This window comes from Nannospalax galili, unplaced genomic scaffold, assembly GCF_000622305.1.
Source record: "Nannospalax galili isolate Female #2095 unplaced genomic scaffold, S.galili_v1.0 scaffold25, whole genome shotgun sequence".
Lineage (NCBI taxonomy): Eukaryota > Metazoa > Chordata > Mammalia > Rodentia > Spalacidae > Nannospalax > Nannospalax galili.
In genome coordinates, this window is record NW_008355642.1 from 2,391,425 (window position 1) to 2,406,485 (window position 15,061).

The following is a 15,061-nucleotide window of genomic DNA, read 5'->3' on the forward strand; positions in this document are numbered from 1 at the left end:
TCGTATTTTGAATCTAACAATTGAAACATCCTGTTTCCTAACTCTTCCTTTTATATAGATTCTGTTTCTAATTTAATTGGTACTTCTGGGTGGAATGTTACTGAGTGAACCTTAAGTCATGGCAAGCCCCCTGGTGTGGCTCTGTTACTAGTTAGTTGTGTGACCAGGACAAGTCATTTCATTTGCATTTGTTTCTTCATCTTTCAAAGCAGGGTAATAATCTTCCATCTTCCTAACTCATAAACAATGGTGCAAATGTTCTCTCTAAAATGTCAGACAGCTGCTTGGGGGGGGGTGTTCCTGGGTCATAGTTCTTGGAGGTCTTTTCTTTCTTTTTTCCTTTCCTTCCCTGCTTCTCCCTTCCCCTCTTTCTGCTTTCCCCCTTACTCCCATCCCCCCTTTTCCCCTTTCTCCCTTCCCCCTCCCCCTCCCTCTGCCCTTTCTCCCTTCCCCATCCCCCGTTTCCCTTTTCCCTTTTCTGCCTTCCCCCTTCCTTGCCTCTCTCCCCCTCTCCTTCCATCTTTCTTTTCTTCCTCCCTTTTCCTGTTTATTTATTGCGTTTGAGAGAGTATTTCATCATGTACTCCAGGCTGTTCTGCCTCAGGTCTCCAGAGTACATGAGATCAGAGGCCTGTGCTAGCACTCTCAGCTCTTGGAGGGTTTCTGATGCAAGAAATTAACAAGTGCTTGGTTTGGGCATGAAAAAAAAATAGGAAAAGGAGTTCTGGAAGTGATGTGGAAATATTTGTTCTAGCTTTTATATGTGGAATTTTTCTTTCCTTTTCATTCTGGCTGTGGTTAAATATGGAAGAAAATGTAGTAGGTGACAAATACGGCCAAAACTTTGGGCACTAACAAATAGTTTAAATGGTAGTTTAATGATCTTGAAATATATATACATCTATACATATATTTATACATATATTTATATCATGTGCATATGCATATAAAGAAAGTCTGCTAGCTTGTGTCCTTTATACCTTGTAAATTTGGAAGAACCTCCATAAACTCAGGATTACTGAGTTCAGGGAACTTAATTAAAAATGTCTAGGTTGTAATTGATGATAAAAGAAACTGGAAAAAGTACTTGTTAATTACAACTTCATTTTTTTGCTTGGTCTAACAGGTTGATTTATGTGAAAAACAGGGTCCCTATGATATCTGTGTTTTAATTCCATAGCTAAACTATGTTTGTTGAGGGCATGGATGCATGTTCCTCCAATTTTTTTTTGCACTATCATGAATGATAGTTCTCTGTACACCCTAGGTTCCCAGTGGAACATACAGCTAGCTAATGGTTATTTCTGGTCTTACAGCATGATCACATTAAAATAAAGATGACAGTTAAAGTTTTTGTTTGGAGCCCTGAAGTTTCCAAGTCAATCTTAAGAGAAAGTACATGAGCACCTCAGCAATGTTTATATGTTCATTATATACAAGCCGGTGAATCTGTTGTAAATAAAATGAGTAATATGCCTTCAGGAATATGGGAGATACGAAAAGGTTGTAATTCTATGCTTTCAGCCAATCACACATATAGTGTCATCTGTGGTGCTTATTAAAAATTGAAAAATTTCACCCCACATCTGGATCAAGGTATGTGTGGATAACATGGTACACACGTTTAAACAAGCACTCCAGGTAGTTTGATATGCACCAAAGCCCAAGAACCACTACAACCTGCAATCTGAGATGCTAAGTAATAAATATGTAAGTATAGAGTCATTCTATGAGAAAATGAAAAATAGCGAGTAAAATGCCCATAACAAGCAGGAAAAGGAAGCCAGTACCCGTTTTGCAGCACAGAACTGGAAGAATAATTGACATTTATTTCCTTTGGCAATATATTTATTCTTGGCAGTTTGTCGTGGCTCAGTCACAATTGCAGCATGTCTTTCTTGAAGTCGTGAGATAGCCACAGGAATTTTAATTGTAAGAATAAATTTTTAAACCTCTTGGGAAAAGTCTTTGCCAAGGACTGGCTTAGAAGCAATAAGATATCACAGTGCTACTCTGGCTTTTCCTTATCACTTGTGAGCTGTTTTGCTTTGACACCAAAATGTGCAAATCCTGCTTCCTTGAGACCTTTCAGGAGCCATAGGGAGCAGGGATCTCAACACAGCTAGAGGGCAAGATAAAAAAGATGCGCGGCACCAGCTCAGGCTTCCAGGAGCAGGATGGCAGGCAGTACAAAGATGACTATCTTTAAAGGGCAGCTAAAGATGACCTGGGGAACTTTCATCCTGGGTGGAGCCCTGAGAAGCCAGAGCAGCCCTGGGCCTCTTCTGCTCTCCTCGATGCAGGCCCTGCCCTCCCTGGCAGGGTACTACGGGGCGGTCCGGGTCGGCCCCGTTAGCTTCCAGCGTGCCCCTTAGCAGCTTCTAGGCCATAGTCGGGGACCGGGTGGAACTCCGCCTCTTCGGTGACGTCCTGCGCGACCGGAGGCGGGCGCGTGGGTGGGCCGAGCCTGCGGCCTCCTGCGATTCGGCGGGCTCAGCCACACCACCGCGCGCCCCCGCTCCGCCCGCCCCTCCGGGCGCGTCTTTTCCGGGCTCGCCGCGCCCCGCCTCTGCCAGCCGTCCGGGTTGCGCGCGCGCGCGCCGCTGCGGCTTTTTTTTCCCCCCCTCCGGCCTCCGCGGCGCGCCCCTCCTTGCCATCCTGCTCCGGCGCTAGCGGCCACGCGGGATCCTCTCCGTGAGCTTGCTTCCTCAAGGGCCGGACGCCGGGACGGGCAGCGGACACGCAGTGCGCCAGGCAGCGCCTTCGGTGAGTGATCCCGGCTCGGGAGGCTGTCCCTGCGGCGCCCCGGTCCTAGCGGAACCCGGGTCCCCCGAGCCTCACCCGCACCGGCGGGAGATCGGGTGGGCGCTCTGCTTCCCGGCCGCGGGCGCGGGCTGCTGGATCTCCACCGAGCCCCGGGGGATCTCTCGTTGCCACTATCTTCTCCCTTGATGCGCTCCGGGACTCTCGAGAACCCCGCCTGAACTCTTCCCAGTCCCTCACTGTATCAGGAAGGCCACGAGTCCTCTTCTTTGTGGGGTACCCGGCTTTGCCACGACTCCTTTTAGAAGAGCACATCAGGTGCCTGCTAGACCTCCAAACGACCTTTAGGGCTCTCCTAGACCTCAGCTCCATTTTGTCCCCTCCCAATCACTCTATAACTGAGGGTCCGGGAGGTCTCTGGCTCCCAAGCGTCTGCCACCTCAAATGTGAAGGGTGCCTTAGCCTCGGATAGAAATCCTCTCATCATCCCATGCATACGCTTTTAGCATCAGCAACCTTTGGGTATGTTAGCAAACAGCTGGATTCTAGTTGAAGCATACACCCTCTGTTCTTTCCATCTTCATCCCTGCCCTTCTTTAGTGGGTGCTTTGTGTTTAGAATTAGCTTTATTCACTTCACTTCCCCTTCCTCTCATTTCGAGTGTCCACAAGAACTGTGGCTGAGGTCTATAGACAGAAAAATCTAGGAGAATATGATTCATTGCCTAACCGGTTACATATTTGAAATAAGACGTCATTTCTCATTTTTACTCTAGTATCTCCTTCGAAGACGTTTTTTTCACCCACTTGAAATTTATTTGTTCCACACATTTCATCTTAAAAGTCAATCCTCACACTGAGAAAAGATGGTAAGAGTCACAATAAGGGGAAATGAATCTTGTTGAAGAAGTAAGCAGTTGGCTTTATTGGTTAATGTTTGAATCAACTACTGAGTTTCCTCTTCTGTAAAAAATGTGCCCAGCTGTCATGCAGTTGGATTCAAGCAGCACCAAGGTTCCTTTTTAGCGTTTTGTTTCTTGTACCTCTAAAGTTATGCTTCTTTAACATGTTGCTACATCAGGAGAAGCCCAGTTCCTATTGTTACTTGTAGCTTTAGTTTTTCTTTTTTTCCCTCTAACACAATATGTAAAGCAGCAAGTGGAGATTCAATTACAGTGCTGCTACTGAGCATAGCAAGCAAAAATTTAAGTTTAAAGCCTCTTCATTAAATTGCAAGCTAGCTTAGCTTTTCAGTTGAATCTGCCAAAATGCAAAACATGTAGGACTCCTGATCAAATTAACACTCTCTCTGCCATTGAGATGCAAGGTCTAACATTTTACTGTCTAGATGCTTGCACATTGGAGTAAACGACCTTATTTTCCTGATAGGAGAAGTAATTTGACATTCAAAAAATCTATGATAGATGTAATGTAGCAATTTAAAATTTGGAGTAATTTCAGTTTCATGGATTCTTTTAAAAATTATTAAAAATAATTCAGATTAATATTTTTGTGATGGGATTTTTGGTAGATATGTGATGGTTGGACAAAGAGTCTTGCCCAGTCCAGGTGAGGGACATGAATTGGGGCTCTGGACACACTCAGATTCCTGTCTCAGTTCCATCTAGATGTATGAACCTTGAACAAGTCAGTGTACCTCTTCATTGTCACATAAATAATTGAAATGTCTTTATGATTGACAGAATGATCCATAAATTCCCTAATTTGAATACTGTATTCTGAAAATGAAGAGATTTTATGGATATATAGGTACTGAATGCACTTCACTTCACATTAAGACTGTCCTGAATCCTGTTGTATCAGTTTGGAGTGTTTTCTGAAATGTCTACATGTACTAGCTTCAATCAAGATATGCTTAGTTCTTAATTCATTCTGACATTTACGACATGTGGAAGTGTATAAATTCAGAAGCATTTTTACAAACATTGGGTATTATGTGTTAACTTCCACATGCAAATAAAATGTGTGTATGTCATAATGAATTTTATGAATTTTAAGTACTCATGGCCGTTAGAAACTTGTAAAGGGAGGGGAACATACTGCCTTGGAATTGTAATTGCTTAGTAACTTTAAAAGCATATATAGACATTTCATTCATTATATTCATTAATTCCTTTAAATCTCTTCTTAATCTGTCACATGTTTTGTGCCAGACCTTCAGGATATGATAGTTAAGAGAAACACCCCTACTCTATGACTTTATAGTCTGGAACAGTTTATATGTAGTTCATTTTTATTAAAAATACAAAAAGACATGTGTATAACCAAAATCCTGGGGAAGTTAAGGCTCCAAAAGGGAGGGGGAGATGATTATATTATATTGTAGGCTGTTGTTCACTCTTCAGCATTACATTTTTCCTCCCTTGACTTTCAGTTATAGAAACCTTAGCAATAGCATGACGTTTCTATTTCTACCAATGCTACTGGGTGATCCTATATATTATATATTTTTTCTTTTGACTATGAATTCTGGTATACTTGTAGGTTGTCATATAGTTATAAGAAATAACACCGTTTATCTGATTCCCTTCAATGCTAATATCATAAATAATTACTGTATAACATCACAACTAAGAAATAGCAATAGATAACAATCAATCCACTGTTTTCAGATTTTTCCAGCTTTATTTTATTTTTTAATATTTATTTTTATTTCTCTCTCCGTGTGTTTGTGTCTGTGTGTTTGTGTGTATGTATGTGTGTGTAATGCCATATGTATGTGGATTCCTATAGAGAACAGAGAAGGGCATTTAATCTGAAGTTGATGTTACAGGCATTTGTGAGCTGAATGATGTGGCAGTATTCACTAATTATCACCAGTACTTCACCAAATACCACGTGGTGATTTCTGTCATGACACACTGTTCCTCTGGAAGAGCAGCAAGGGGTCGTAACCAGTGTGCCATGTCCCTAACTCTAAGATCTCACCAGTTTCAACAGATATTTTTATGTGTGTTTTTAGTTCTCTGCAATATTCACTAATTATCACCAATACTTCACCAAATCTCATGTGATGATTTCTGTCATCACTTCAGGCAAGCCACAGAACAGTTTTATCTCCACAAGGATTCCTTGGGTTGCTCTCTCCTTGACCCCTGGCAACCAGTGACCTGTTTCCCTTGCCTCTTATCTCTTCATTTCAAGAATCCTATGTAGCACACAGACTGTAAACTTGATTTGCTTCCTCCTCCCCTTGGCATAATTCCTTGGAGATTCATGAAGGGAATGTATCTTTGATAATTTATTTCTTTTTCTTGCTGTCTAATATTCTGTCCATAGATGTATGTTTAACCACCTATCAAAGAAACGCTGATGGTTTTTTTTTTTCTTAAATTTCTGCCCTATTATAAGTTCCCATGTAAAAGTTTTCTAAGAGTTTAAATTTCCACTTCTGGAATAATTGCTTAGGAATACAATAGCTGCCGGGTGTTCTGGTGCCTGCCTTTAATCCCAGCACTTGAGAGGCAGAGGCAGGCCAAGATCTCTGTGAGTTCAAGGCCAGCCTGCTCTGCATAGTGAGTTCCTGGACAGCTGGGGCTACAGGGAGGCCCTGTCTAAAAAAAAAAATGCAATTGCTGTATTGTAAAGTAGTTGCAAGTTTCGATTTCAAAGTAACTCTTTTCTACAGTGACTATCATTTTACATTCCTATTAGGAGGGAGTGAATGTTCCATGTCTTTTGTCAACTTTTGGCATTGTCACTAGTTTTTTTCTTTCTCTTAGCTGTTCTATATGTATGTAGTGATATCTCTCATAGTTTTAATTTGCAATTTCATGATGGCTAATGAAGCTCATTTGCCACTGCTAGATCCTTTAAAATGTATTATTTGAGAAATTCATACATGTATGCAATGAAATATTCTATTCACTCCTACTCCCCACCCCCTTCAAGTTCCCCAGGTCCACCCCAACATATCCCCTCCCAACTTCATGTCCTCTTTTTGGTCTTGAGGATCCAGTAAGTACGATACTGCCCCCCATAGGTGCATGGACGTGGCACCACCCACTGGACCATGAGCAACCTGCCAAGCCATTGCTAGATCTCAGGTGAAATGTCTGCCATGCCCTTTGTCCATTTTCTAGTTGGAATATTTTAAATTGTTGGGTACTCAATGTTCTTTGTATATTTTGAATACTAGTCTTTTGTTGGTGTATGGCTTGAAACTATATACTTGCAGTATAGAGCTTGCCTTTGCAACCTCTTCACAGGAAGTTTTGCAGAACAAAAACTTTCATTTGGGTGCGGTTCAGTTTATTAATATTTTTTCCACTGGCCTATGCATCTGTTGTCAAGTTGTCTTATATACTTCTGTGTAGTAGCCATTAATTTTCTACAAGCATTGATTTACTCTCTCAGTAGCCCCAGAGTTCAAATATGTTCTGTAACAAGTGTCTTTGAACTTAATACTATGTGAACTTAATAGTATGCTCTTACCATATTAAAATGACTACCATCCTTAGTGCCTTAAAATATAGTGTCTACTTTTTAAGTTGTCAAGTGCAACTTTAAAAAAAATCTGTATTATAGAATCAAAAAGACATATGATGTACTAAGGAGGATTTTGGTTTCACTTTCTAAATTAAAAATCATTTGTCAAAACTAGAGTTTTCAGCAAAGATTTTGTTGTTTTTGTTGTTAAGTTATTCAGAGAACAGATTTCTGTTCTCATTTAAGCACAGTTTGAACATTTGTTTCTGTATTTTGAGTTTGACATTAAGAATCATGACTATATACTTAGTAGGCTTTTTTGACTCAGTATCATCAGAATAATGAATAAAACACTGTCGAGTTTGATGGCCTAGATGACATATTTTCCTTTTATAATAGATACTTAATATTCATTTTAGCTGGTTTGTGTGTGTGTGTGTGTGTGTGTGTGTGTGTGTGTGTGTGTGTGGTGCTGGGGGTGGAATGCAGGGCATTACACATACTAGGCAAGTACTCTATCACTGAGCTAACATCCCCAACTCTTAACTATTTTTACTATGGCTATTACTTTTTGGTGATGGTTATTACCTCATATTTTACAGATGCATGTGCCTATATTATAGGAAGAACTTACAGGAAAAGACTAGTAATTAATTTCAAGAATGTCCATTTCTTTGTGGCAGTGCTTAAAGATCACTTGTCCCTTTGCAGCTTCCATATTTGCTCTAGCAAGTGTATATTTAGGGTAGTAGAGTCCTACTAGAAAAAAAGAACAAACTGGCATAAGTCAAGGGCCAGAAAAACACTCCCTGTGGCCAAATCCTGTCCACCACCTGTTTCTGTAAATAAACTTCGATTGGAACACAGCCACGGCCTTCCATTTATGTATTGTCTGGCTGTATTCACAACACAATGTCTGAATTGAAGCAGAGATCTTATGGCCTACTAAGTAAGTTATTATTAAGTCTGTTGACTCTTTGGACCTCTAGAAAAAAAAATTGATGAACTCACAGATGAGGCTGTCTTAAAAATGAGTATCTTTCCATTTTGTAAAGGAATTTGTATGGCCTTTGCCTTTACTTTTTGTATCTTTTGTTCCCATGGGGTATCCTGATTCAGAAGAGTGCATTTATTTTCTTCAGTGTGCCCAGCAGCAGAGTGAAGGCATGTGTAGAGAACCGAGAAGGCTATTTTTGTTGTTGAAATATGGATTATTTCAGTGTGAATATTAATTTTCAGATTCAGTGGCTAGTAAGACTCAAAGAGGCCTATGCAATCATGTTATTGTGGGCCAGATTGGGAATGAATGAGCCTGGTGTGACTGTGGGGCTTGAAACTGCTGTGCAGTCTTTAAACACATACTAGTATGAGGTTACCTAGTTGACTCTAGACTGCTGTGCATTATGTTGTTTGTACAGCTTCCTTCTTTTGTAACTTAAGTTGACTTTTTAGTTCTTTCAGTGTGCTAAGTGCCCTGCTAAATATGGCAGTGGAGTTAGGATACTTGGTTGTACATTTGATCATACACAGGCATGTATTAAAATATTTAAAAAATAGAAATAGTTTTAGGAAGATCAGTTCTTCCTCACCCAGCAGTAATCAGTTGCCAATGTTTCTTCAGCTAAGATTGGGGTCTGCTGTTCTTTTTCCCAGTTCTATGCTGGGTTTTTGCCTCCCTGAGTTTACATAGGACTTGTGTATGCTGTCACCATTACCGTAAAACAGGAGACTCTAGATAGGCTGACTAGACCTCAGTGGATGGACTTGCACTGGGGAATGTCTGGGGACACTGACAGTAGGCCTTAACACAGATGTCAGAGTATATGGCTTCCAGTGGGCTATGGTAGGGTGCTGGTGGGAACAGGGGTATAAAGATGATTAAGATTGTTTGAGATATTCTGTATGAAATACACAAAAATTCAATAAAAAAAATGAAAAAATAGAAATGGTATTTTTTTAACAAAAATCTTTTGAAAAAACAAGACACCATAACAAAATTAAAAAGGCAAATCTACAGGGTTGTATGTGTGTGTGTGTGTGTGTGCGTGTTGCGTGCGTATGTGCGTGCGTGTGTGTGTGTGTGTGTGTGTGTGTGCGTGTATGCTGGGCAAGTGTTCCATTTGAAGTGCATCTTCATTTTGTGTATTTTTAAACATGTAATTTAGAATACTACACCCTGATAAAATATGAATGAGCCGAGTGGGTGCTCTTACCGAACAAAGGAAATGATACAATGTATGGGATTTGTTTCACATTCTGTGGCAGGTAAGGGATGGAGGTAGGGAGTGGGCATTGAAGAAAACACAGTTCAGCTCATGAAAAATTGTTGAAACTAGTGATGATCACATTAGGTTCATTACAATGAAAAGCATTCATTTGTTTTAGGAAGAGTTGGTGAATGCAAATTGCTAAGAAAATTACTGTCTTAGTTAAGTATGAATCAGACAACTATAAAAGATTTATGTAAAATAAATACAGAAATTGAAAAGTGTTGTGTATACTCATTGCATTGTGTGTATCTTCAGTTCTTTGATGTTTTACCCTGAGAATTCAGTTTAAATTTCTTTGCAATCAAGAGAAATGGCTTGGCTTCTTGGCCCGCTATCAAGTTTGCTGAATGTGTACCTTTGCCACTGATAAAATGAAGTGAAGATAACATGAAATGTTTGCTATGTAGCATGTTAAAAAATAATTTTTCACCTGCATTGACCTTTTTACACGAACTGTTCTAATGAAGATTAGATAAAGGCAAAAAAGCAGTGTATTATGAATTGGCATTTTCCAAATAGACATAAAATGATGAAGAGAAAAGATTCTCAAGTTCACTCTATTAATTAGGGAAATAGAAACCATTATTTCCAAAAATATATTGCATTTCCATTGTGTCGCTATCCTCTAGAGAAGAACTATGAGCAATTGAGGGGTGCTGAGAGAGGGAGAATCAGTTTTCTCTAGGGAGAAGCTCCTCAATAGGTTACCCAGTCTCAAGTGCTCAGCTCTAAACACATGAAGACTCAACACCATTAAGTGGACTCAGTAGGTTGTTTATATATTGTGAGAGGAGATGGATGGGGGAGAGGGAGTTAATACAGTACTCATGTACAGAATTCTCAAAAAATAAAAAATTTAAATAAAAAATACATTGCCAAAAACTAATAGCATACTTTCAGCAAATGAGCACCCACACACTATGTAGTATTTTAATAAACAATACCAGAATCCCTGAATTTTAAAATGTGCATATATTTTGAGGCAGCAGTTATATTAGACAGCAATTCTGGGGAGCTGTACATGTAGGGGGATGATTTAGACAGTAGGCTGCACTGTACAAAGAAAAATTCCCTTCAGACTAACCTGTGTGAACAGACTCAGATGCAGATGGACATAGGTGTTCTAGAGTATGCTAAGTGGGAAACTAGGGTAAAAAGTTGCAGAATAGTTGTACACCATGATTCCACTTATCTAAAAGCAAACAAGCCTTATCATGTGTATAGATAGTAAAAAGGTCTGATTGATAATACCTGGGGGAAAGGGTGCGGTGCTAGAAGTAGTAGAGGGATATTCTTACTTGTTCTATAAAAGTCTATTGGTGCATTTGAGAATTTTTAATCACTACTTTGTGGGTAGTTGTGTATGTTAATAAAAAACATTTGCCCACTAGAGGATTCTTACAAGATGATTGTTATTATATAGTAAAACTGTGTTAGAGTGCAATTGTTTATCCTGAATGAGGATGCAAATATTTTTTAAAAATAAATTTTCTCCCATTGCTGATGTTCTGTTTGTATTTTTAAAAAATATTTTATTATTTTTATATGTATGAGGGAGGGTATTGCCTGCATGTATGTAAGTGCACCCATGTCATGCAATGCCAGCAGAGGTCAGAAGAGGGTGTCTTGATTTTCTGGAAGTGGAGTTAAGGATGGTTGTTAGTTGTCGTATGGGTGCTGGGAATTGAACACAGGTCCTCTGCAAGAGAAGTTGGTGCTCTTAACTGCTGAGCCATCTCTCCAGCCCCTGATCTATTTGTATCTTCTAAATTTTCTGCATTGAACACATAAGAATAAAAATACCATAATGCCATGCTCAGATCCATTGATAACGTTCTGGTGTAGATTCTTGGACATAGGTGTTTGTATGCACATAGACGTTTTTGCATTCACAGGCGCACACACGTCTGTTATCTTTAAACAAAAATGTGATTTTATTATACATAGTGACATAACATTTTTCTTTTAACATCTTCATTTATTGTAGGCATCTTTCAGAATTGGTAACAATATAAGTAAAAATGATCTGATGAGAAAAGAGTGTAGTGCCATGTAAATACAGTAAAGTTAAAATAGCCAGCTCTAGGACAAACTAATCTTGGGGGAAAAATTATAGTCAACAAAAGTAAATAACCCAGGAATTTTAAGTTTTCAATGTTGAACCAGTTCAGATAGTTTTGAATTTAACTATGAATCTTTTGGAGGTATGTATCACCTTATTATAGGAATAGGTTGTAAGAAATGTGTTGTTAGATGATCTGACCATTGCAGTAACATCATAGCTTGTGTTTATGCAAACCTTGATGGTAGAGCATACTGCCTACCTGATATATATAACTATGTATCTTGTACTTTGACTGCAGCACAGTAAGTTTGCTTACAACATCACCACATATATGATTAATAGACTTTGCTATAGCCTTATGAGGCAATAGAAATTTGTGAACTGCACTACAGTGTTATAGGACCACCATCATTATGTGGTTTGTCATCGATGAAAGTGTCTTTATATAGTGCTTGACTGTATTAAAATTGTAGTTATAGGACTTTGGAGATAGTTCAGGGGCTTAAAGTGTTTGTTGTATAAGCATGAGGACCAGAGTTTAAATCCTCAGAACCCACGTAAAAAAAGCCAGGTGTGAGTCAGGCATGGTGGTATATGAGTTTAATCCCAACACTCCGGAGGCAGAAGCAGATCTCTGGGAGATCTAGGCCAGCCTGGTCTACGTAGCGAGATTCAGACCGGCCAGCTGGAGCTACAGGGAGATCCTGTCTCAAAAAAAAAAAAAAAGGTTGGGGGGGGGGGGGCGGTATCAGAGATATGCTCTTGCAGAGGTCCCAGGTTCGATTCCCAGCACCGCACATATTGGCTAACAGCTGTCCACAACTCCAGTTCCAGGGGATCCAACAACCTCTTCTTTCCTCCCTAGGCATTTCACAGCATGGGTGGACTTATACACACATGCAGGTAATGCATGCATACACAGAATATAAAAGCAATAAACAAAATATTAAAAAATAAAATAAATAAAAAAGCCAAGTGTGGTTGGTTGCATGCCCCCTATAATTCCAGTGCTAGGAGTGGGGGTCAGGAGGATGGGGTTAGAAGGTTTACTGTGGATTGCTCGTTGCAAGCCTAGTTCCAGGTTGAAGGAGAGACCCTGTCTCAAGGAAATAAATGATAGAGCAGGACACCCAATGTCTCCTACCTTCTTCATGCACATGGGTTCTTGCACTTACACACATACACACACACACACACACACACACAGACACACACCACATACACATTCACCCACAAACACAAAATTATTGGGGCAGCTTTTTTTGTGTGTGAACTTGGGTTTTGATGAAAATTTTTAGAACCGAACCCGAATGCTTATTTTGTTTAAAGCAGAACAAACAAGAACAAGAACAACAAATCACTACGTCTGGATCCTAGATAATAGTGTGTATAGTAAAGGACTTCATTTTGCAGCTAAGAAAAGTAAAGAAAATCTACTTATCTGTAGCAATAAGAATCTTTGTCTGTGATATCCCTGTTTGTAGTATATACAATTGAATCTTAGGAGAAATGTGGTAGACCACATTTGGGCACGTATATCTGTATGCTACTTTCTCGTGAAGATTTATTAAACACATTCACTGAAGGCCTACTATAATTTCCTCTGGGTGTGTGCTGTGATAGCTTATTATTTTGTTGCTGCTTTTTTTGTTTTTGGGACAGAGGGTCTCACTGCATAGGCCAAGCTATCCTGGAACCTACTATGTAGTCCAGGGTGGCTTCAAACTCTTGTCAGGCCTCCTTCCCCAGCCCCTCCAATGCTGGGCCTACAGGAAGATGACACCATGCTTAAATAAAATACATTATTTTTCATGACCTTTTTTGTTTGTTTAATCATTTTTTCACAATAAATTCAGTAGGGCATTTTATAAAAGAAAATTCTACCCTGTGGACAAGGTTCTTAATATGAAGATTCTACATAGTCACTTACATGTTTTTTGTTAAGATAATTGAAACAGTTCCTGTTTTCCAAGGTTTTCTGCACCTTGACTTTTTTAGAATTGATTTAATAGCAGAAGGATTTTTCTCTCACTGATGCATTGAAGCTAACAGACTTTACAGGAGAGTCAAGATAGAGGTTTCAAAAGTTTTTTTACTTGGTTAATGAGAAAAAGTGTTGAAAAGTTACTGGTGAGTCTCATGGTTGTGGAAGAGGTTAATAGAGTGGGGCATACTAACATACCTGTTTTCTCATAGGTTTTCTGTTTATTGCCTTTAATGTATACTTAAATTATTTTAGTACTATAAAAAGTAATGCTGGGATTATGAAGGATCACTCATCTGATGGTACCTGACTTAGTGTGTCATCAAACAAAACCTGGAGAAATAAGCAGAGCTGTTACTACTTTGGTTGTACTCAAAATGTGTTAAACATTCTTGCTTCTCAGATGAATGGAAAGCTGAAAAGTTCTGTCAGACAGGAAACAGGAACTTGGTGAATGAGCTTCAAAGTCAGTCGTGGCTTTGAGAAGGAAAGAGAGAAGGAAGGTGCAGTCACATATTGCACTGGGATGAATCCAAGTAAAACGATGCTGAGTTCCACATGGCCATTGCAAATAGGAAGTCAACAAATAGCTCAGGAGAGTTGAAAAACTATACCTTCACCGAAGTACTGAACCAACCAGAATAGCCATAATACTTGCCAGATAAATATGTTTTAGGAAAATAGATCACAGAAGAAAAAAGCAGGCCAGGCATAATGGTATTCTTATAGTTGGAACCAGAGACTTTCCAAATTCAGTGAATTGCAAGTTTAGTCTAGGATGGCTTTAAAGTCTTAGAATATTTGGGATGTGGAGCATATTAGTATCAAGGAAAGACTTAATAATTTTTAAAAAACATTGAGATTCTCTCTGCCCAGACCATTCCTTTCAAAGGTAGGTTAGAGTAGCCCAGAAAACCAGTTTCCTTAATGTGGAACCCAGAAAAGGCATAGCTCAGGTGCTCCTTTTGTTATGCAACTCTTAATTGAGAAGCCATGCAGTTTCCCACTTGGGTTTATTTCCCCAAATAGAAATATGAGCATTAGAATTCTATTCAAATACAGTTACACATGCTGCACTTTTCAAAGCAAAATGACTGACCTCCAAAGGATGCTGTACAACTCAAAATTTCCCCTAGAAATTTCTGGACTTCTTTGCTTAGGTTTTGTTTTCAATGTCAAGTATAAAGGCCAGGATTTTTATGTGGAACCAAATTAAGATATATAAATATATTTTTGCATTAAATTCTAGCATTCCATTCATTACTAAGCGATTAAATATGAAAATATTTATAGAGTATCTTTCTTTAAGAAATATCCTCCAAAGAATTAATGAGTTTCCTCTTATCTGCAGTTTCACTTTCTAGTTTCAGTTACCCATGGTCAAACAGTCTGAAAATACTAAATGGAAAATTCCAGAAATAAACAATTCATAAGTTTTAAGTAACTTTTATTATACTATTGTTGTAATTGTTCTATTTTATTAGTGATTATTGCTATTAATCTCTTACTATGCCAAAATTTTTAATTAAAC

The 15,061-nt window shown here is 39.1% G+C and overlaps 1 protein-coding gene across 12 annotated transcripts in view; it reads left to right on the plus strand.

The window, feature by feature from the left end:
* The first annotated feature begins 2,561 nt into the window (after positions 1-2,561).
* Positions 2,562-15,061, plus strand: part of Acsl4 (acyl-CoA synthetase long chain family member 4) — a 103,067-nt gene continuing 90,567 nt past the window's right edge. For 6 of the 12 annotated variants that reach the window (XM_029556064.1, XM_017803136.2, XM_029556063.1 and 3 more), the window contains exon 1: positions 2,563-2,766. The gene's annotated coding sequence lies outside the window, so the exon portion shown is untranslated. Of the gene's footprint in view, positions 2,767-3,538; positions 3,632-15,061 lie in introns of all 12 variants that reach the window. The other 6 variants (XM_029556059.1, XM_017803135.2, XM_008852957.3 and 3 more) reach the window with 3 other exon arrangements.